A 24855-nucleotide genomic window follows, 5' to 3' on the forward strand; every position below is an offset into this window, starting at 1 on the left:
GCCCAGGACATTTTCTCCAGAACTCCTTTCTCTTGCAAAACTCTTATTTGTCCTTCAAGTAAGGAAGAATGTCACTATGCCTGGGAAGTCTTCTCAGACTCACCCCAAATTTGGGTCATTCATTTTGGCACATAATTCTATATAACTGATGATATCAACATGTTTATAATATATTGAGATGGTAGATTTGTATGTCTGTGTTCCCTGCTACTGTGTACCTTATAATTACTTTTAGGTACTATCGCTTAGTCACTTTTGTGTCCCTAGCACCAGTCTGTTTGCTACAAAATCAACACTTGATATTTCACGCCAGGAACACTGAAAAGAGACTGTGGAATTAGTGCCATTAATATTTTTTTTTTAAATCACATGTTTATTTTGGCTTGTAAATCTTGATGTTATTTTAGAAATTATGTTGATGATCATTGCAAGTTTCACTTATTAAGTGCTGCCTGGTACACTGTCTACCTTCACAAATCATTAATCTTCATTTTTTGTTGTTGTGGTCAAATATATATAAGATGAAATTTACCATCTTAACTATTTTGAGTATACAATTCAGTGATATGAAATATCTTTACAAAACTGTGCAACCATCTCCATTTTCATTTCCAGAACTTTTTCATCATCCCAAATAGAAATGCTGTGCCCATTAAACAATAACTCTCCATTCTCTCCTACACTGCCCCCAGCAACCTCTCTTTTTCTTTTTATTTCCATGAATGTGCCTATTCTAGGTACCTTGTATAAACTTTGTAAATGCCTTATTTCACTTAGCATAATGTTTTCAAGATTCATACATGTTATAGCATGTATCAGAATTTCATTCCTTTTTAAGACTGAATAATATTCCACTGTATGGACATACCACATTTTTGCCTATCTATTTGTCTATTTTTAAAAATATATTTTTATTGATTTCAGAGAGGCAGGGAGAGAGAGAGATAGAAACATCAATGATGAGAGAGAATCATTGATTGGCTGCCTCCTGCACACCCCCTACTGGGGAGCCTGCAACCTGGGCATGTGTACTTACCGGAAATCGAACCTCACCTGTTGGTTCATAGGTTGACACTCATCCACTGAGCCATGCCAACTGGGCTCTATTCATCTATTCATAGATATTTGGGCTGTTTCCACCTTTTGGCTATCGTGAATAATGCTGCTATGAAGACTGGTGTACAAGTCTTTGAGTCCCTGCTTTCAATTCTTTTGGACATATCCCTGAAGTGGAATAACTGTATCATAAGGTAATCTAATCTCTTAACTTTTTGAGGAAATACCAAAGTGTTTCCACAGCAGCAATATATAAGGGTTCCAAATTCTGCACTAGTTATTGTGTGTTTTTAATAATAGCCATCCTAATGGGTGTGAATCAGTCGTATTTTTATAGCATGAAATTTAGGTTTTTGTTATATTTATATTTTCAACTTTGAGAATAAAATTTGAGTATTAAATTGATATGCTTCAACTGTAAAAAATTAGAAATTTACTGTTATTTATAAACCTCTGTCCTCAGCCTAGGTATAGTTTTGAAAAAAGTTAAGATATAATACAGAAATAGAAAGTAGGGGGGGGGGGGAAATGATAATATTTTCATGACCTGCCATTCAGCAATTTCCTTTGAGTTAATAGCCTTCACAATTCAGTCCACAGGCGCTTCTGAAAACATATTTAATTGACAAATGTGGGAATCCAGACCATTCTAGTAATGGTCTCCAATGAAATTAGTTCCATATTTTTGCATTTTTATGATTTCAAGGATGGAAAAATGCTCACAGAAAACTACATATGCTGTGGATGTGAAAGTATGCATAGAAATGTTGCTTATTTTTATGAAACTTTTTTACAGCATATTAAGGCAAAACCAATGTTATTGCAGTATTAAAGTTCAGAATTTCAGCAATCTATTAAGGCCCCTAGAGGAACATTAGTTCCAGCGGGCCACTCCAGCACTTTATAGAGCTGCTGATGGAGAACGATTGCTCTCTCACAGACTTAACTGAGGGAAGCATTCAATAGGAGGGATTTTATAAAAGTGATTTTACAGAACTCTTTGAAGGCAAATACTCAGAACTGATTGACTTATAGGAACGTGGCCTTTGTTCCAAAATGAGTCATCGGCAGACAGCAGTATTCCCATGAGACAAGACGTGGAAAGATGACCAGCCTTACATTATATACGGGTGCCATATAAGCACTCTCTGTAGTATAAGATTTTGTGAACATTACCAGACAGCATCTCACAAAAGCCTTCTTATTATAACACTGTGAGGTAGTCAATGCTGGGAGTGTCATCTCAATCTGTTCGAGATACATGAGCTTTGCCGAAAGACAGTGAAGTTCAAATCCCAGCCCTGTCTCTCATCAGTTATTTCCTTAGAAAATCTCCTTAAATTCTTTAAATCTCAGTTTCATCTTCTACAAAATGGGATTAATAGAATCTATCTTGCAGGGTTGTTTTGAGAATAATATTTAATTAAGGGAGTTCTTTTGAAACATCTCTCCTGTCCATGTCTGTGTCAGGCATCACTAATTCATCACAGCACACTTAACACGGGGAGCACAGAGCAGACAAAGAGTCCGTCTCAAGGTACAGCTGTGGGCAGCTCTACCAGCTGAATAGAGTAGGCAGTATTATTTGCCACACGAGTCCTCAGAGCTTCATTCACTTCTATCTGTGTTTGCCATTCATCTTCCCTCAAGAACATTCTTTATTAGCTGAGAGTACAAGACATTTTGTAGCTGGGTCCACTTGCTCCCCCTTTTTCCTCCCCTTTGTGCTACTAAGCTAATCTATCCCCACCTGCCTGTGACACTATCCCTGAGTTTGTAAGAAGCAAACAGAGCAGAATAAGTTAAATAGTTAAATGGAAAAAAGAGTGAGATAAGAAAAAAATATCCAGACTAACATGGTTTTTGTTATTTGTTTTCTAATTTTCTGTTCTATTGACATTTTTCATTTGAGGGGTTTTGTCCTGTAACAGTATTGTTAAAATAGTCAAATCCCTCAATCTGAAGTTTAGCTTTTTACAAATATTTGCAGAAAGAAAAATAGAGGCACGGATGTGTTCAAGGTCACCCAGTGAAACACAAATGAAAGTGGCAGGCAACTTGAGTGTGGCACCCTGGATGAATTTGAGGCTATAAAAACTGATTCTTGTCATTTTAACCTCCATGTATTTTTTTGAAGTAGTCAACTCTTCTTTTAAACTTTAATCTCATGATTTAAAAAATGTACTTTTTGTTAATACGTCAGGACTGAAGTTTCATTTTCCACAGTTACACTGTACAGGAAACATGACTTCTTATTTGCCCTAATGGTAAACAAAGAAAATCTTATCCCCCCAATATCTTGGGCTCAAAAGTGGCTGAAAGGATTTCACTTAAACTGTGCAACAAAACAAAAACAGCTATCCCATTAAGTTTACCAAATACTTGTTAACAACTGGCTTAAAAGCTTCACTTAGAATCCTTCATGACTCAGAATTCTTCCTGACTTAGAAGCAGTGTTCAGATTACGAACAGTTTTCTTATTCAATCCTTGCACAGTGCTGTCATCTTCAACCTTACAACCCTACTTTGCATCCTTCACTGTCTCTTAGATTCATCTGTCATCATTTCTCCAGCGGCTCCCATATAAAACAGATGAAAAGTGAACATGATATTGTCCCAAAGTCTATACATAATGAGAACTACTTTCTAATACCTAAAGTTGGGGTGTGGAGCAGTGGGACTGTAATGTAAGTCCTCAATACATGGCTATAATAATGTGGACTTATTACCTGGGCTAGTCCTGAGGCCAGCCCGCTCCATGTGAAGGTGTCAGTAGATTCATGCCAAAGGTGGACCCTGAGAAGTGCCTCCTAATCCTGAGATCCCTCGATGGGCCGTGGAACCCAGTCCAAGCAGCTCTTTGCCTACCCTTTGGCTCTTGCTCTCCAGAGAACAGATCACTCCAGGGATAAGTGGGATGTTTTAAAAAGCCCCATTCTTGTTTCTTAAATGTCTTCATGAGTTGAAGAACATTTAAAAATAAAAATGGACATTTGTTTCTCAACAGTCACAGTTCAAAATGCCATGTACAAGTCTCTCTGCGGTCACTTTTGAGACTTCAAAAGCTTTTCATGCTGCTTCTTAAACAGAAAAGCAATTTGAAAATGAAGGAAAGCATTTAGCATTCCAAAACAGTGACCCCGAGTGTTGGCCCCGAGGAACATTATCAAATACCCTTGGTCCATAGAGACTGGGAGTCAGAGTCCGTGGACATGGCATATGTTAAAAGACCCACTTTGCAGATGTGCATCGATTCTGTTTATCATTAGGGTGACTCTGGGGAAAATGCAGGAAGACAGATTTATCTTTGGCATTTCCTGTACAGTGGCACAGGAACAGAGCATGGGCTTTGGAGTTAGGCCGATCTGGATTTTCACTCTAGCTCTACCATTAATTAGCTGAGGGATCTTGGGCAATTATTTTAACCCCCTAAACCTCAATTTCTTCAGAGATAACAGATGGAATTGTGATACCTACTTTGCAATTTCTTTTGTGTTAACTAAGATATGGAGCATGTAACATGACTAGTACATGAAAGGGTCACAAGGGATAGTTGTTTCTTACCTTCACTCTCCTCCACTCTCCTCAGCTACTGAGGTCTCACCTTACAGCAGCTTCCTGGGCCTTACTTAGCTGTACTTTGAAATTAAAATGTATCTGCACTGTGATTTGATTGTGTCCTTAGATCCCTATCTCTGGCAGGTAGGCCAACCAAAATTCTCCACTGTATATCCTCACAGATCATAAAAATGGCTGTGAATGGATTAACTTCTTATTCCACCCCAGTAAGCATAATATTTTACCTAGAACCTTCAGAAAAACAGTGTCTTCATTCAAAGAAATGCCTGTAATGGAGGGGCATCCAGGCAAAGCAGAGTGTTAATTTAAGAATATGTGTGCATGTGTATGGGATCTTTTTTTAGTATTCACTCTGCAAAGCACATACACAGGTGCCCTCCTCCTACTTCAACACACAGGGCTGAGCCTTGGTGTTGGTGCTCTGATGTCATTGGTGACCTAATGGTAGACTGGGAAGACTAGTGACCAAGTGTTTGTAATGCATGTTCTGGAAGTTTCCCTGATGCTAGGCCTCTGCATATACTTTTGAGGGTGGAATACTTAGGTCTTGCCCGGAGGTATAGATTTAACCAGGACCCAGAAACATTTTGGATTTATGAGCCAATAGAAGACACTGCACCTGAGGGGCTCCCATGCTCTGCATTCTGCTGATCTAGCAGCTGACCCTTCTCTGGCCTTATTCTAGCTTCCAGTGCTGGCCGTTTCCTTTGTTCTATTATCAAGCTCCACTCTGCCTCTCACTTTCAGAAACCGAGTCCTTGTTTGATGTCTCCATGATGAACTCAGATCCTCTCTGCTAGATATTCTAGCTCCTCCAAGGCTATCACCTCACTTCCTTCCACCCACTTCAGATTTCCTCCCTTCTCATTCTTAGAGCCTCAGGCTCTATCCCTAAATTCCACCCCTTCAAAAAAGAGCACATTTGGTTTGGGGATTTGTTGAGTCACCAATGTCAGTTATAAACAAGTGGTAGCTTGCTCTAGCAGAAAAATGTACATTGATGACTGAAAAGGCAGTATAACTAATAGTAAAAAGCATTAGCATGGATACCAGACAGACCTGGGGTTGCATCACCCAGGGTCAGGTATAGGACAACTAGAGACCACCCCAGTAGTCCAGAGCCTGCCCAAAAGATTCTAACTATCCAGTCCTAAGCCTGCTCCGCTGCTTACCTTGCTTGCCCATTCCTTGCTGCAACATCTACAATGAAGTCTTGTGCCCAAGCTTTCTCTTTCTGCCTCCTGACCTACTCTGGTGCTTCTCCACGGGGCCCTGCAAGGTCTGGCATGCACTCTCCTCTTGAAAACACTGAATAACAAACTATCTTTCCAATGGCAGTTGTCTCCTGATCTATTGGCCTCCCCATCATATATAATAAAAGCCTAATATGCAAATCGACCGAACAGCAGAATGACTGGTCAGCAGGGGGCAGGGCCAGCAAGCGGGCAGCGCCAGACTAGCCAAGGTGGGTGCCAGCGGACAGAGGGAGGAGATGGCAATTGGGGGGCAGTGGCAACTGGCAGTGGCGGGCGATGGGGGCCGGGGCCGGCAGTCAGACATCCCCTGAGGGCTTCCGGACTGCGAGAGGGTGCAGGCCTAGCTGAGGGACCACGCCCCCCACCTGAGTGCACGAATTTTTGTGCACCGGGCCTCTAGTATATGAATAAAAACAATCACAGGTATATTTTTAAACAATCCAAAGTAAGAGAAATTTGTATTTAGAAGTCTCTAGTTTCTGGCCAGATCATCTTAGGCAGGTATCTCAACCACTGAGCCCGAGTTTCCTTGTCTATGAAACTGAAATAACAGTTATCAACTCACAGAGCCACGGGTAGAATTTATATACATGAAAAAGCACTCATCATTGTTAATATTTGTTTCCGCATTTGTTCACTCACCCATTCAGTCATTCCTATAACCTATAAACACAATCCAATTATCACCTTGTCCATGGCAGTTCATTCTGTAGTGAATTATGATGTCTCTTGGAATGTGTCTGTAGCTGCTGAGCCCAGTCATAAAATCCTGCTCTCTTTTCACTGCACAAGGCCTCATTGGGTCCCCTCCCGTTGAGCCTTTTGCTTGACTTCTGCTATACCTGCTAGAAGACCATGAAGTTTTAGAAAAGGCCAGTCTCTCTAATTCTGCTGACATCTATCAACCTTACCAAGCAATTTTGTCTGCCAAAGCGGATTCAAAAACCTTCCGCCAGGCAGCAAAAGAAATCCCTTTTTGGCAGATAATTAGTAAAATAAACATTCAAAAGCCACAGATCATTTGTATTGCACTACAGGCTTTGTGGATGTTTTGCTGCCTACACTGTTCTAATTAGGGAAGGGGGGCTGATAAATGCTACAGTGGAGAGAGATTTCCTGAAATCAAAGAGCCAATAATCCCACCGAACTGAAATCACCAAGAGGATCAATAGAAAGAGGGAAGATGATCAGAAACACAGTGTGGCAAAGAGCTTTAGGGCAGCGCAGGTCAGAGACAGATGGCAAATGAGGCAACTTCACAAGAGATGGCCAGTCCTGCATTTTTATTTGTATTCCTGAGGAACAGGCCTAAGGAGAAAATGGAGCACTTGTGAGAATTGTGCAAGAGCTGGCGCCGACCGCAGGGGGTCACGGGGGACAGTGGCCTTGGATAGCCTGGACCTGCATGCTACTCAGGCGGTCCCGCACACAGTGAGGGTCTTCTTCCTATAGATGCAGACAATTCCACTGTATTCCTGTGATGGTCATTCGAAATGCTATTTTCAATGACTTTTACAAACTCCGAAGAGCTATAAAAAGGGGGTTATTATGATTTACAGAATTATTGTGCTGTACCTCCTGCTTGAAAGAGTAAACATGAATATCTAAAAGCCTTTGAAGCAGATGAAGTAGGTTCCAGCCCTGGCTTTGCTACTTGCTCTCTCTGTGTGAACTTGAGCAAGTGGCCTGAGTTTTTGAATACTCAGCCTCCTCTTGCAAAATAAATAAAATAACAGCACCCATCCCATTGGTTTGTTGTCAGTGATAGAGGAGGTCTGCATATAAATGTCTTAACACAGGGCCTGGTGCATAGGAAGTAAGTGATCAATAAATATTACTGATTAATATTTGATCGGCCTTCTCAGGTTCCTGTCGTAAGAAAAACTGCCAGACTTTTCCGGAGGCTGAAGCCTGGGCTGCCCAGCCAAGGCTTTCTCTAAGTGTGGGCGGGTCTGTCCACTTTAATGGGAGGGTTGAGGCTGACTAGGAAATTCCCGGGATGGTAACAAGTTCCTGCAGAAATGTTACAGTGATTAGTGTCATTGTTCTAACATCACACCGTATTTGATGCCATTATGTTAGATCTCGGGTCAGAGTCTACCATTTACTCGGTGTAGTTATCAGACTCTTGGGCTGACTTACAGGTCTCTGGAGTGTTTTATGGATTCCACACTTTCCTTGGATAATTATTACCTAATTAACAGTTTAGTGAACTGCTTTTTTTTTTTTTGCACTAGTATGTACACTGTATAGAATTTCTTCATACAAATTAACACAAGCCTTTGATGGCAAGCTTGAGGACTGAGTGTTTTCTGATTTTTTTTTTTTTTGTTCCTTGTTAAAACAATACCGCTATTGTGCATGTTTTACATTAAGTCTGCTGTCAATAAGCCATGACTCTAGTCACCATTCAAATATGACATTCCTTTGTCCTAACCTTCATTTATGTGTCTCTAAGCTCTGCAAATATTGGGAAAAATCAGGTGAAATTCTCTCTGACTTTAAAGGAGTTCTATACATTGTAGGATTTCATAGTTCTGTAACTTAGATCTTTAATTTTACCAATTATAAAAATAAAAAGGTCCTTAAAAGAGCTTACTTTTTTTTTAAGTTCTATTCTTTTCCAGTCCCTAAAAATCCACAGAGAAACACATAACTTTAATGAAGACAAAGAAGACATCAAAATTGTTAAAGACTTTGTTTACATTGATTCAATTATCAATTCAAATGGAGACTGCAGTCAAGAGAAGGCTAAGATTCAGAAGGGCATCAATAGAGAAATTAGGGAAAATCATCAAGAACAAAATGTGTTATTAGAGACCAAGGCTAAGATGATTCACACCCTTATTCCCAATTACTATGCATGGATGAGATAGCTGACCAGTAAAGAAGGCTGACAGGAAAAGAATTGATTCATTTGAAATATGGTTTTGGAAGAGAGGTCTACAAATACACTGGACCATCCAATAGACAAACAAGTGAGTCCTAGAGCAAATTAAGCCTGAAACATCCTTGGAGGTAAAAATAACAAAACTGAAGCTGTCCTACTTTGGGCACATGAGAAGGCAGGGTTCTTTGGAAAAGACAATAGTGCTGAGAAAAATAGAAGGCAGCAGGAAAAGAGGAAGACCAAATATGAGATTGATTAGCTACAAAAAAGAAGTCATAGGTATGCGTCTACAGGAGCTGAGCAGGGCTGTTGAGGACATGACATTGGACATCAACTCATTCATAGGGACATCAAAAGTTAGAGCTGACTCAATGGCATGTAACAACAAAAAATCAACTTTGCAATTAATGTAGTACCCACTCTGCATACTGTTTGCTGATTTAATTAGTTTGGGAGAACAGTCTCATTTGAGCAGATAAAGTGTTGCCCCCTTCCCATCAGATATAATCCATAAATTATCTGTGAATAAGACCTCCTAGGACATGGGGAGCAGAGCTAAATCAGGACAGTCAGATCTTTACTGAGCTAGGACTGGGCTCCCATGGTAGATGGCTGTTTGTGTAAGAAAGCCAGGTATCACCAGTGACAAGTTTAGAGATGGGGAGAGAACTGGACTTGCCAGGCAACTTGTTTTAATCTATAATGAAGACCTTTGTGTTCAGTGGACAAGTCATATAAAATGAGATAAATGAACACTAGAAAGCTGCATATTATAAGGGGCTATCAAATCTATCTTAATGGTTAATATTATTATTTACTGAAAACTGGTAGACAAGAAAATTTGCAATATGATTTAATGGTTGTATCTATATGCTTTCAGAATGAAGGAATAATTAACTATAGTCTTCTGAATACTTCTTATAAAAAATATTTTCAATCCCCCAATTAATTATTTTGAAAAATATCACATCTATAGAAAAGTTGAAAAACAGTACAGTGAACACCCATTTACTCTTTAGCAAGATTCTGCAATTAATGTTTTACCACATTTGTGCTCTCTCTCTGGCTCTCTTTTACTGATATTTATTTATTACTGATATATATGGAAGCAAATGGCTGTTATCATGATATCTCACTTCTAAATATTTCAGCATATATATCTGAAGAATATGGACATTTTTCTCGCTAAATATTCTCTCACCCAGGGGAAATTAACATTTATTCTGTATTTCTATATTTTCTAATGTGCTGTCCACATTTAAATTTCCCCAATCTTCCCCTAGATATATTTAAAAAAACCGTATAATCCAATCAAGTTATCACACTATATTTGGTTGTTAGGTTTCTTTATTTCCTTTTAACTTAGAAAATTCCCGTCTACTCCTGCTTTTTTTTTTTTCATGATATTAACTTTTTTGAAGAGTCCAGGAGCTGTCATATAGAGTTCCCCACAGTCTGTATTTACTCGATTAAGCTCTCATACTTACACTACTTTTCAACCTGTTTAGAAAAAAACAACATAAGGTGGTACTGGGTATGATTCACTGCTTCATATGAGCGGCACCAAATGTCAGGCTGTCTCTCCCTTTCCAACTGTGATAAGTGTAAGATTGGATTTTGCTGAGCTATCTTAGAGAATACTCTAGGGAGCATCAGCACTATCACTTTTGTCCATTCCTTTTAGCACACTGCCCTTCTACAGCTCTCTACTGAGCCATAGCCAGTTGACAAAATGGGGAACAGTTTAGGCCATGAGGAATGATCAGTTGGGGTGATGCTGGAGAAACTTCCCTTTGGAGCCACCAGTTTGTACAGAATGACAGATTGAGCTGATCCATCCAGCAGAAGGGCACATGTTAAAACATCCCTATAATATTAGATTCTTCCTGTAAAGATGGCAGGCTATGTACTGGCTGGTGCCCTGTTTTGGACATGACTATGTGGGTAATGACATACCCACTGTAGCGTTACTGCTGTTTGTTTTTGTTCTTTAAAAACATTTATATGTCAATCAACAATTGAAGCAACCAGATGACTAAATGGCTGAGATCAAAACTATAGACAACAGTTGGAGTTGACATTCTCTGGACCACCTAGGCACACATATAACCCATTTACTGCCAGTGATGCAGACATGCCATTCCAACTTCTTAGCTAGGAGTTCTAGAAGCTTGTTTTATGGGCATCAAATCTCAGCCTGCATAAACCTTTGCCAGTACACTCTTCTCTCTGGAGATAGTTCACATAAAGTTATTCAGGAGAACAGGCCTAGAGAGGTTTTTCTCACTATGCACAATACATTGAAATGGAAGCCAAGAGGAAAGGTTCAACTGGAACTGGTTTACTTCCATCTTCTTGGCAAAAGATGTAAAGAACAGAAGATTTCACTCCACTGGAGAGAATTCACTAGGACAAAGTATGATTTTCAGGTCATGTGAATGTATGCAAGAGAAGATGGGGTTTTACCCTCCTTGATTCTCTTGACAAATGGTGAACATACACAGCTGTCTGTCTTCCTCCAACTTAGCATTTCCAGTACTTCCTAAAAGTCTCAGTTTTGAGTAAGATGGATCCAAGGAAAAGACAAGTAAGAAAGGGCTGCATTAGCACTTTCACTGATTGTAGTAGTAATATCTATACTTTGTAGCTGTATTAGTTTCCCATTGCTGCTATAACAAATTATCACACATTCAGTTGCTTAAAACGAGATATATTATCTTACAGGTCTGGAGGTCATAATTCCAAAATCAGTTTTATTGAGCTAAAGCTAAGGTGTCTGCAGGGCTGGTTCCTCCTGGAGCCCGGAGGAGGGGAACGGGGAGAATCCATTTCCTTGCTTTTTTCAGTCTCTAATGGCCATTTGTATTTGTTGGCTTGTGGGCACTTCCTCCATTCAAAGTGCATTATTCTGTGTCTGCTTCCTTCATTACCTCATCTTCTCTGCTTCTGTAGCCAAATATCCCTCAAGCTCGCTCTTATAGATACTTGTGACTATATTTAGGACTCACCCCCGTAATTAAAAAATATATTTAGGACTCACCTAGATAATCCGGAATAATATTCCCATATTGATATCTTTAACTTAATTACATCTGTGAAGTCCCCTTTACCATATAGGGTAATAGTCACAGGTTCTTGGCATTAGGATGTGAATATCTTTGGAGGCCATTATCCAGCCTACCCTAGTACCTTACTGATACATGTATCTTTCACATGTATGTGACCCTGAGTAACTTTTACAGTAGCTGATTTTATTACAAAATTCATTTTTATGTGATGAAATAGGAACTCAGAGAGGTTAAGTGATGTATGTTCAGGAAATTACTAGAACTTAGATTCCAATCTAAGTGTATTATCACCTCTACATTCACTGCTCTTTCATACTAACAGCAAAAAGCCAGGAAAATGTTATGAGAAGCAGGGATTCCCAATAGGCTGGCATATCGATCCAGGTCCAGACCAGGAACAGAATCCATATCTTAAACAGAGAGGATTACTATACATAATTATTAAACAGATACAGGCAGCCTTTGCTTTGCCTGGTAATATAGGACTGTAAAAATTATTGTGGACTGGCCAATGTGGCTCAGTAGTTGAGAGTCTACCTATGAACCAGGAGGTCACAATTCAATTCCTGGTCAGGGCACATGCCGGGTTGCAGGCTTGATCACCGGTAGCATGCAGGAGACAGCTAATGAATGATTTTCAGCATTGATGTTTCTCTCCCTCTCTCTTCCTCTCTGAAATCAATAAAAATATATTTAAAAAATGATTGCATAAGCTGTAACCACACAAAGCAAGCTTGATAGTCAATGACAAAACTATAATTGTTCTATAAGCTATAACATTTTTTGTAAAAACTTTAAAAAGTCTCTTCTGTCAGTTATGAATGTATAAGGAAATGAAAAACTAACATTTCTTTTACTATAAGGAAATAATAAACTAACATTTATTTAGTACACTATAGTCTAAAACATTAGAAACGTGGATATTTACTAGTCAAGTATTTTATGTCTTCATAAAAATATCTTTCAATAATTATTTGAACAGGATTTGTCTTCTTCTTGTCTTATAATTTACCAAACTGAGGAAGCATCTTTTCTGTGACTTGGAAAATTGTCATACTTGTTTCTAACATTTTATCTGTCATGCTCTCAGTGCCATAAAACATCTTCTAGAGTTTCTTTAATGTGAATATCTTGCCAGTGTCCCTTCCTCTGGGACATCTTCGCCCTTTAAGCCATTTATGCTGATAAGTTCGTGCTCTTCCCACCCCCACCCCCCACCCCTGTCCCAGTAACTTCCTCTGGATATCCAGTTTCTCAAACCATAACAAAATATTAATGTTCTCCTGCTCAGCTATTTCTTCTAAAACTCCATTTATGTTCAATTTGAATTTAACTTCTAGTGGTATCACTTTTCATTTTTTTGCTGCATTTTCATCTTCACTGGCCAATTTCCTCTTTCAATTACTTGTGGGTTTATTACTGGAAAACAAGGAGAAAATGCAACCACATGCTTTGTTTGTGTGTCTGAATTGAACAACAGATGCACAGTAACCAATGAGCTGGATTTAACAAGAAAGGATGTGATTGGTCACCAATGAGGACTAAAGAGCTAGCAACAAAGTTTGTGCTTTATGCAATTATACTCATAGATGAGCTACCATGGCAACTAAAATTTGACTGTGTTATGGGGGAAGTGGTGTTATTTAAGTAAATTGTGGTAACAAATTCATGCATATTGAAATGTGCAAAGCAAGTTCTGCCTGTGTTAGAAGAGGCAAGAATTGGGTATTGGGACATCACACAGACAGTAACTTCAGGGCCAACTGTTACATCTAGGGATGAGGAATAAAGGGATATTTTGGTACTTATAAAGTTTAGCCCTGACTGGTGAGGCTCAGTTGTTTGGGCATCGTTCCATGAACCAAGAGGTCACCAGTTTGATTCCCAGTCAGGGAACATGCCTGGATTGTGTGCTCGATTCCAAGTAGGGGGTCTGCAGGGGCAGCTGATCAATGTTTTGCTCTCACATCACAACTCCCTCTATTAACAAGTAAATAAATAAATAAATAAATAAATAAATAAATCCTATATAGTAAAAGCCTATTATGCTAAGTGTCTGACCATTCGACCATTCAGCCAGTTTTTATGATGCACACTGACCACCAGGGGGCAGACGCTCTGACCAGTAGGTTAGCTTGCTGCTGGGATCCAGCCTATCGGGACTGGGCGAGACGGGCCTGATATACCCTGGAACCCTGCCACAGTCCCTCCCTGGCCCTGATTGTGCACCAGTGGGGTGCCTCGGCCTGGCCTGTGCCCTCTCGCAATCCGGGACCCCTCAGGGGATGTTGGAGAGTTGGTTTCGGCCCGATCCCCGCAGGCCAGGCAGAGGGACCCCACCGGTGCACGAATCCGTGCATCAGGCTTCTAGTAAATACCTAAGTAGCTTTAAAAAATAAAATAAGTTTAGAGACTTGGAAGAGGAGCCCATGGCAACTGAACTCAGTCTTCTGAAGAGCGGCCATGCATCTAATTCAACTGCTGCTACTGAGGGAAGAAGATATGCTGCAAAGGTACAGACAAGAACAAGTAACAAAGCAGAAAGAGCAGGTCCCTTCGCCCTCTCCAAGCCCTGCAGCCTTCTTCCAGACCCCTACCAGCAGAGCCTAACATGGAGCCAGGTGGCAAAGGAGGACTGTCCATGGTTTGAGGAGCCGCAGCCTCAGGAAGCTGAGATATGTAGCTGTACAATCAGCACAGTCCAGGCCTTCCTCAGGATCTCCCCCTGGTGAGCTGCTCCTCCTCAAGCCTTCTACGCACACAGGGGACCACGGAGAAGCTATCATTGAAGCAAAGTCAGGAGTGGGCTCAGCAGTGGCCGGCGGGTGCTCTGTTGGCCCAACCATCTGCATGGGATAGCAACGGTGATATTTTAGTCCCATTTGCCACCTTCAGCTCAGGAGTGGCAGGAGAGGAGAAGAGAGGTTCAAACAGTGTATATGGTGACCTTGTAGTAAACAGGGTTGCTGGACACAGCAGACAGGCAGAGCCAGCACCTGGCTAATCTTTGTCATGGGGTTGCTGTGCCAAGAACGCTGAGTGTCACCACTGAACATTCACACAAGGTTGAGAATAGCCAGGACAGATCCTGGATTCTTGTGCTAAAATGTCCTTAACTATACTTTGTCCTGGGGTAACATTGGTATTCTTTTCCTGAGTCTTCAAGCTTCTACCCTACCCTAATAACCAATTCTTTCACAGTCTTTCTTTTCTACCTCAATAACAATGTTATGTATTTAGACATAATGTCTTTCAAAGTATTGAAGTTCTTGACCTTACTAGTACTTATCCCACAGTGGCCCTGGGAGATGTGCAAGCAGGAATATTATTCACCCCATTTACAGATGAGGAAAATGAGTCTCTGAGGGTTTAAGTAAATTGGAACAGGACTTCTTTCTCCTAGTCCCTTGCTCCTTCCTCTCTACTGAGCTGCCCTCCAAACCTAATCCATTACTCCCTTTGAAAACATCATGAATGCGCCCAGAAGGAGTTAATTTCTGCAAGCTAGCCTCTCTGTCTGTTCCCATTTTTCTCCAGGCAGTTTATCTAGAGAAGTCTTCTGTGCCAGAGAGCCTCTGTGAAGTCTCATAGAGTCTGGCCAGCTTATTTACATAGGTAGTGAACTTTAAAAAATTGGTAGGGCTTTCTCCCATCTGTATTATATTTTAAAATATATATATATGCTGAACAGAGTCTTATACTGTAATATTTTTACTTATGCTGGAATTCTTTTCTGTGTATCCACATATTAGTATCTTGAATGACCGACACTTGGTACATTAATTATGAATCATATATATTTCTAGAACCCTATTAATTCTCTATAGAATTAAATTCTCCTATTATCATTGGAGAGGATGTCTGTTCTCAAAGGGGACATTTTCTCTTAGACAAGTGTCCACACCCCAAGCAGAAAGAACTCATGAAATCTTTAGCCATAGCATCGTGCTTTGTAGCCATTGGTCTAACCTGATTTTGAGCACAGAGGGAAGAGCTTGGTGTCACAGCATCAAAGTGAGAGTCCTCTTCACTAAGTTCCAGATTGTCCCAAAAGCACCTGATCAAATTCTAAACAAGAAGAGAAGACGGTGACGAGAATTTCGGAAAGAAGGGGAAAAAAGTAGTGAAACTATCTCTCTGTTCCCACGGGCAAAGAAAGCCACAATGCTAACTTTCCCCAACAATTTAAAACCCACAGCTTGAAAGTTTCTGGAGAAACTGCCAGGATGTCTGTGGCAGAGTCGGAAATAGAAGCCAGGTGTTGGCCACTCATTTCCATACTGCCATCCCCCGGCTCCTGGATGACACAGAGTGTGTCCTTTCCATAAGCCCCTCATGATTCTGCAACTGTCGAGCCTGGAAGCTGCACATTAACAGGCACTAATTCTTCTGTATTGGATTCCTTTGGTCCCGGGAAGGCTTGCAGTGTATCTGCCATGTCTCCCCGACCCTGTGCATACTATCTGGATTCTGCATGTGCTTCACATTTACCACGGGCCCAGGGTCATTTCTGTCAATGTAGATGCTCCTGAAATGAGAATAATTGTGGAGCAGGCCTTGTTCTCAAGTTGCCAGATCAGGCTTTTGCTGACCTGGACCTGAAGAAAAAGAAAATATCCACTTCCTGGACATTTGGGTCCTGAACAGATGCAGCTGGTGAACATGTCATGACGTCAAGTGTAAACAGCAGGGAATAAAACAGTCTGCTAAGTGGGGCTTTAAGGAAGAGATTCCTCACATCTGCTGACAGGCAGTGATAACTCAGAGAGAGGGCATGGTGATAGAATCTCAATTTCCTGCTTCTCCTCCTGAAATTGATCATTGTAGAACATTTTGACACCACTTTCTGTTTGCCATGAACATCCCTATTTTCACACTAAACGCTGGACACTAATACGCACTGTATTATTCCCACCGCAATCACTCTTAGTGGTAAAGAAGCTTGATTTTTACAGCCGGCAAGGACCTGAAGCAGTCTGATCTGGCTCTGCATCGGAATGACCTCTTGGGTCGAAGAGGCCAGAGTGAAACCTAGCTTCCTGCTTTCTATTCCGGAGTCCCTCAAGTACACTCCTTTTCTAGGAAACCATCCTGCTCTCTCCTAACTTTTCTCTTCTTTGTTACTCATACTAATTCTGATATCTCTGCAGGATTACACCCTTACTTTAATCTGGGGTCCCACTAGGGAAAAATTATACTTAAAACTTCTTTCCTTCCCCGAGCACTGAAGATGCCCCAGAAGCTTTTATTGACACGTGATGGATTGCTGGCTTCCTTGAAATTCCCATAATTTTTTTTCTATCCCCTTCACCAAGTTCCCATAATTTTTTTTCAATTCCCTTCACCAAGTTCCCATATTCTATTTTCATAGTTACTTCATATTTTTCTCTATTTTCTTAGCATAAATGCCAGTAAAAATCTTGCTCAGAAATTTTGTATATTCATTGCTTAGAGTTTTGTAAAGTATGTCTTTAATCCATTGGCTACTATTTTCCACAGTAAATAGGTAAGTTCCATGAAAACAAACAAACAACACACTTCTTTTAAAAATTATCAGTGCCTGTTACACAGTAGTAATTTAAAAAATTCTTCTGAGTGAATGATTGGATAATTTCTAAGCAATCCCAAAGTGTACTCTTGACCTGCAAGAGGAGATTGAATAGCTTACTACCCATTGCCACTTTTTCTGTGGGTATCTGGTGGCCTTCTAAGGGTTACTCTGCTGGAATAAGAGTGTTCAGGTTCTCAGAGCCATTTCTTCCTGAATAACCCAGGTATGTCTATTAAAACAAAACACACATACACACACACACACACACACACACAGAGACACACAAACACGAAGAATATTTACATAATTAGGGACACACTCTAGAATTTCTTCTGAGAAATAAATCCTATGTAATCTACAGTGTTCTTTCTGAATTTCTAAACCATTTAATGTCACTGGTACATAGGATTGACAGCAAGACAAATTCATGTATCTGTGAACATGATTGAACAGAAACCACATTTAAGATGGAGTTGGGAGGTTAGAAGAGAGAACTTTCATGCCACTCAATGCACATTACTGACCCCAAGAGAAAGAGATGTACCTTACATTTCCTACATGAAGAGATGCTACATTACTACCTCAGCAGGATGAAGAAAAGATTCCTCTTTGCTTAGTAACAGCTCAGCCAATGGGAGACTGCCTTAATTCAGCCAATGAAAAGTCACCATACTTCCAACTTTCAGTCTCCTTCAAGCAACTCCTCCCATTCAACACCTCTCAAGTTAATAAAAGAGCTACTTTTCTTTCGTTTCTCTGGACTTGTGTGTGGTTTGTCATTTGACCTCTTATCCTGAACAATTCTTTATTGCTCCCAAACAATGCCATTTTGCTAGAGAAATATCTGGCTATTTATTTAAAGTCAACATATCCATTTGATAGTTCTTTATAAAATGATATCTTATAATTTGACAATGGTGATGTTTTCATGAGCAATCCACTTAAAACAAGTAGATTCTAAGCAGCCAGACAATACTCCAAATTTCTGTAAGACATCTGTCAACCATTTCAAATGGAGGGCAATTTTCAAGTTATTTTTTCTGCCACTTTGTTTTTCGTTTGGAATTTTGTTTTGAAGTGGTTATTTTTTTGGGGGGGGGAGAGAAGTCTACTATTGAATTTAAAAGAGAGCTGGGCTATTTTCTCTGGCAAAATTTCATTTGAGTAAGGCCAGTGAATAGCACCTGCCTTTCTTAAGAATTTTCATGAACAATACAGGTTATGGATTTACTCCATACCTAATGTCAACATGCTGTCTCCAAAAAATGCCCATAGGGAGGGTCCTTCATCATTTGTCATCTGGGGCCTGTCTGCTCTTCTGGCTACTCTGGAAGGCCATCTGGCTACTTAATAAACCAGTACATCCCTTGGGTCTGTTCAGTGATGCCTACATGCAGTTTAGCTTTTTCATAGACTTTTATCTGCTCTGACACGCACATTGTGTGCTCCACAGAAAGTGTCCCTCTGCTATTTTATACTTTCTTTGCTCTGAGGCTTAGAAAGTGTATATAAGGGCCTTAGTGTGTATGAGCATAAACATATCAAGTGCATAGTAATTAACAGTGGGTGGAAGGTATAATATTGTGTTACTGGTCATTTTCAAGTATGTTGAAAGCAGAGTCTGTACTTTGTGTTCCACTGCTCTTAATGTGAACAAGACTTGGGGTGGGGTGGAGGCTGGCTATGGAGCAAGTAACTGGTTCCAAGGACACTACACAAACCCCGACTTTATGAGCCTCTTAGAGATCCTCCCTTCCTCTAAGGCTGAACTGCAACCTGCTTTCAAGGCCCAGTTTGAGGCCTATATGTATTCAACAACCTTCATCTAATAATTATTGGTCACCTACCATGGCTGGACATTAGACTAAGTGTTGGGGAGACAGGGAAAAATAAGACAGAAAATTTCTGGTCCTCAGGGAACTTACATTCTGAGGGAAAATGTAAAACAAACAAAACAACCAATAAATGAAAAAGTAACTGACCTACTGGTGTTCCTTTTTTCCCCTCCCCTGCCCCCCAGTTCCCCTTGGTAGTCACCTCTACACACAGAGAGCTGTTTCTTGCCAACACTGTGACTGCCTGAAGGCTTTTTTCATGGTCAGGAGACCATTGCTGGCCCATGCACAGAGCCAGCTGGAAGGGCTCCTCAATAACAGATTGGAATCAGTGCATAAATTCTCCAGCTTCCTGGCCATTCAGGTGGGACAACTCTGAGCTAGGCTTTGCATTGCTGTCCAAAATAAAAATAAAAATAAAAAATTGTGAAATATTTTGGAATGGGCAATAGAGATAGTTGGCTGTTCTTTCAAGCGAATGCTAGGTCTGGTCTGGTGACTCTTGAGGCATAATCTGTTCTATAAAAAGGTACAACTTTGATTGTCTTTGACTAGATATTCTACCAATCTGTAGAGGGAGAACCTAAGTTATAGAGCATGAATGGCAAAATAAATGTTTTCAGCTCACGACAAAGTCAATGGATTTTGTCCAGCAGAGAATAAGTCAAATTTTCATTTGACCTTGTTGTAACATCTTACTGGTTTCCTTATAATTGACAAGCTTAAAAAAAAAGGCTTTGCCATGTGCTCATTTTATGTTTGCACGAGAGGCATGATTCTGCCTTTAGAAACATTTTCTTCAATACCCTGCCTACCCAGAGCTCCCCAGCACTCTGAGCTCCGGTTGCTTTCCTTCCCTTTCTTATCGCACTTTCTCATTCTTTTATCTAATTTCCTGGGATTATATAAAGAAATAGTTCTTTACCTGAGGGTCTCCTGGGGGGAAGTGGGGTGGGGTCCAAGGCAAGTTAAATCCTAGCCCCTGCTTTCCTGAAGTGACAGACTCCACCTCCATGACTTTTTCTCCTAGAAAATTAGTAGTGTTCAGTGAACCATTTTGTGTGAAAGGGGAAAGAATACACTGGTTACTCCAGAGGCTGAGGTAAAAAGACAGAAGGGGAAGGAAAGGGGAAGGAAGGAGGGGGTAGCAGTGTGAGGTCAAAACATGAAGGCGAAATGATGATACTCCTCCATGACTCCTGAAATCTTCTGGGAAGTTACTAAACTCCAGAGATGTGAGTCAATTTCGGACTCTAGAGGGGCATACTTTATGCCTGGTGATGGTGCAGGACAGAACCAACCAAAGGTGGAGGAATGCAGAGACAGACAAGGATAAGGAAAGAATGTTCATTTGGTGGCCTCAAGGCAAGTACAGTGAAAACCTTTAAGATCAGGAAGGTCCTAAACAACGAAAGTTCGGTCCTCTAATTGATTTGTGTGCATTAATTTTCTTTTTCAACAGACTTTAAATGCTTGAACAGGTCTTTTTTATATTATATTCTGTCTCTTTTACAGACTTAGAACAAAATGGTGCTCCCAGTCCTTTTTGAATTATACTGTACGATTAGAAATCAAGCGTTAGTGGTATTAATACACCAGATTAACATATCAGATCAATGCAGGCAAACTAAGAGGGAACCACCATTAATATGCAGAGTCTATAAACCAATGTCAGGCATCAATTTGACAAGGTATAGCCCAAAACAAAGTAGAGGGGAAAAGTAGACTGGTTTTACCATGCTAACAACTAAGTCAACTTTAAATGATTCACAAGGAGGTTCTAAAGACTACAGGATTTTCTAGAAACTCTATGTCAATATCCTATGGATATAGGAAAATGGGAGGCTGGCAGGCAGGAGTATAACTGCTTAGCAAAGCCAAACTACCTAAGGATGTTTGTCTTCTGATTTGTGAAGATAGGCAGCAATACCAATCCAATTTATCTAAAAAATTAACCAATTAGAAGTGAAATAGAAACAGGCACAATCATGGTTTACCACTTTAGAATTGAAATTGCATCTGTCATAAATCTGTTTTACTCATTATGGTACTGCTTGTGATATTGATAATCCATTACCAAGTTAGAATTTCCCTCAAGATTCAACATTTTGGGGCCCAGTCTCTTTCTGTCTGGAAAGAAAAGGCTGACTAGAGGGCAAAAAAACCACTGAAAGACCTTGTTATTTTTTTTTTTAATTCTTCCTCACTATTTATTTATTTAGTTATTTTTTATTTTGTTAATACTCACCTGAGGATATTTTTCTATTGATTTTTTAGAGAGAGTGGAAGGGAGGGGGAGAGACACAGAGAGAGAAACTTCGATGTAAGAGAGATACATATTAATTAGTTGCCTTTCACTCTCACCCTGACAAGGGCCAGGGATTAAGCCTGCAACCTAGGTACATGCCCTTGATTGGAATCGAACCTGGGACCCTTCAGTCTGCAGGCTGACACTCTTTTCACTGAGCCAAACCAGCTAGGGCTGAAGGACCTTGCTCTTAATAATATTCTCAAAAGGATGAGACACCTCTCACCAATTGGGGAACATTTTCACCTGAAAATCTGTTTATTCCTACTGGGGGCTCTAGATTTAAAGGTCCAGTGTTTACTATTTGTGGGAAAATAAGCTGGGCTTGAGAGTTAAGGGAGTGTCCTACAGATGGATGGGTGAGTAATATAAGGAGGAAGAAGCTGGGTCTCTTTTTCAGTAGGGTATTACTTTACTATGAGAGTATGTAGAGGAATCTCAACAAGCTGGAAAATATCTTGCTATAACTGTATTCCACAACTCATGATAACATATGATAATTCTGGTTTCAAGAGAACTTCCTTTTTCTGGTGGATCCCATCTCAACATTAAGTTATCAGAATATACAGCAAATGATATATTTCACTAATATTGGCCAATCAAAACTTTGAGACTCGAAGGAATATGAGTAGCTTAAAGCACTAGCTCTTAGCTCAGAATCTAGCACAAAGTAACAGTTAATCTTTGTTGAATGACTGACAAGCACATCCCTGATTTGTTAGCTCTGGACCACGAACATACTGAGCTGGCATACTGTAATGTAGTCCCTGAATTAACATAAAGGGAGAAAATGTTTGTAACACAGTTAGCATCAATGCCTAACAAAGAACAATGGGGAATGATCACTCTTATCTTGTACCAGGTCCTCTCACACTCTGGCCTTCTTTCTATCCCTTGAGCCATACTCTTCTCATCTCTGGAGTTTTGCATATGCCTTTCCTGCTGCCTTGAATTTCATCCCACCTTCACTTCAAGATTCAGTTTGAATGTCACTTACTGAAGAAATCGTCACTGACCTTTTTTGACAACTCTCCTTACTATACAACATGCTCAGAGAACTAAACAACTCTCTTCTGTAGCAATTAGCACACTTGTGATCCCGATGTTTGGGCTATTATGTGATGTATGCACTTTTTCTCCAGTAGTCCCATGATTGTGTCTGCTTTATCTCACCATGCATTCCTAGCACTAGCATGGTGCCTAACACTTAGAAGGTATTAAAGTACTTGTTGAATGAATGGTTTCGTGAGGCTCCCCATGAAACTGTGTACCCTGATGTTGCCTTGACACCCTTGAGAATCTCCCCAGATACTGTCTTTCAACATCCACCTCTCTTCTTTGCTACTGTTCATGTCCATGAACATTTCACTTGGGGTTTCTTCAAAGCTCTTTACCCAAATGTTCTCTGGCTTCCTGACTTTCTTTTTGTATTTGCTTCAGGAAATGGTGTTTTCATCTAGTAGAGATTGTCCAGGTCAAATAACAGACTTTGAATTTCATTTTTTTTTTTTAATTCAGATCCCTGCAAATACCAGCAATTTCTGTTCCCTCAGCCTTGAAGTCCTGGGGAAAAGGCAGTGAGTGAATTTTCTTTGTAATGATTCTTGTAAACCAAATAAAGACTAGTAATGACCACAGGAACAATGCAGAGACAAAGAGATGGACGAATTTCAAACTGGCTTCCCTGGAAAAAGTCTTCTCAGACCATTAGTAGGATCTCAGGCCAGAGGGGAAGGTAGTCACTTCTATTTAATGACTTAAAAATTAAATCTGTGCCATGCGCAAGAAGTAGGCAACCAGATGGTTGGGTCCATATGATTCCCCTGACATGTGCACAGAAGCAGAAACACTGAGAATCGCCAGGCAGAGCCCAAGCAGCTTTGGAAAGGGCAGAGCCATCTGATCTGCATGTGTATCTCCCCTTGCAACTTGCCCTAAGTTCTGTATTTGGATAATCTACCTTTCTAAGGGCCTTCTTAATGATTGTTGTTTAATATCAGTAAGCAGCAAAGCGAAAGCAGATCTACCAGGCCTCTGCTGCTGCAAGAGCAGGTCAGGCCAACCTAAATTGTAGAGGAGAAGAGCTATGGATCCTTATGAGAAACTGAAACTGAAGTATCAGTATCCAATCACTATGCTTGCGCTGATGTTCTCCTTAGGCATCCAGAATGGAATTTCTTATTCACCTTTCTCTTGTGCCTGACTATCTGGCAGGGTTAGGTTTTTATGCAATAGGTCACTCTTAGCAGCCCAGTGCTAGAGCTGAATTATGTAAACATGACTTTGAGATACAGTGGGAAGTGGAAAAAAACCACATTCTGACTCATTAGCAAACCTCTTTTCATAAGTGGCAGACATAATAAAAATATCTAATCACTCTTTATTAAATAATTGATTTAGTTCTCTCATTTTTAGTAGGTAATTTACATGGCTGTATGGAAAAAAAAAATTGAGGGAATGACTCCACACTATCTTTGCTCCCATCTGACCAGTTGTCATTCCTTCCCATGACTTGTCTGACCACTTTCTGAAGACATCATTTAGCTTATCATTCTATCTCCCTTATTTCCTATAAACAGGAAGAGCTTTAATAGATTAAAATTAAACATTTAAGGAAACAGTACATCCCATGTGACATAATTTACTTCATATTGCACTCCAAATGGATTGCCCTATGATTAATGATAGTAGATTGAGGATCAGTGACGGCCTCACCCTTTCATTGTGAGGTTCTCTCCCTTGAGTAGTGTGTGGCATTTTGGGGCACCATACCAATGTCTAGTTCTCATCAACCATTCACCTGATGATCTCAACGTCAAGATCTTTGGGACATGATGATAAGGGAAAAAAACCTATCCTAACTGATTAGCAATTATTGCTCTGCCTGGATAAAAAAAAAAAATCATTTGTGGTTGCACAATGATGACTTTCTAAATCTATTGTTCTTTTCATATACATCAATTGCTCTCCCTTATCAACTGAAACTATTTGGCAAACCCAAAATACAAATTCTCCCAGAAAGACAGAATATATGTGTCTTTTCCTCCTTTTAAATGACCAATTGTTAAAATTGATTTGATTCAGCAGACCCCTCAAATGGTGACTAGTGTGTGTTTTTTCTGCCTTTCTCTTTGAGCCTTCTCATAGACTTACAGATTTTCAGAGATTCAATATCAGTTATAAACAGTGTTCTTTCTGATGCTCAAATTGATATTTTTGGCCAGTTGGATTCTAACAAGCTGGATTATATGCTATTTGATAGAATCACATCAATGTGCGAAAGCTTTTTGGCTCATCATTTTGTGCCCTTCC

At 40.1% G+C, this 24855-nt stretch overlaps 1 long non-coding RNA gene across 1 annotated transcript in view; it reads left to right on the forward strand.

The window, feature by feature from the left end:
* LOC129148728 (uncharacterized) overlaps positions 1 to 23174 on the forward strand; it is a 38941-nt gene extending 15767 nt beyond the window's left edge. Inside the window, exons 2-3 of the long non-coding RNA XR_008555693.1 lie at positions 1122 to 1250; positions 23062 to 23174. This is a non-coding gene — a long non-coding RNA (uncharacterized LOC129148728). The remainder of the gene's footprint in view (positions 1 to 1121; positions 1251 to 23061) is intronic.
* Positions 23175 to 24855: the final 1681 nt, after the last annotated feature.

The sequence above is a fragment of the Eptesicus fuscus genome, chromosome 4 (assembly GCF_027574615.1).
Source record: "Eptesicus fuscus isolate TK198812 chromosome 4, DD_ASM_mEF_20220401, whole genome shotgun sequence".
In the NCBI taxonomy this organism is placed as follows: Eukaryota; Metazoa; Chordata; class Mammalia; order Chiroptera; family Vespertilionidae; genus Eptesicus; species Eptesicus fuscus.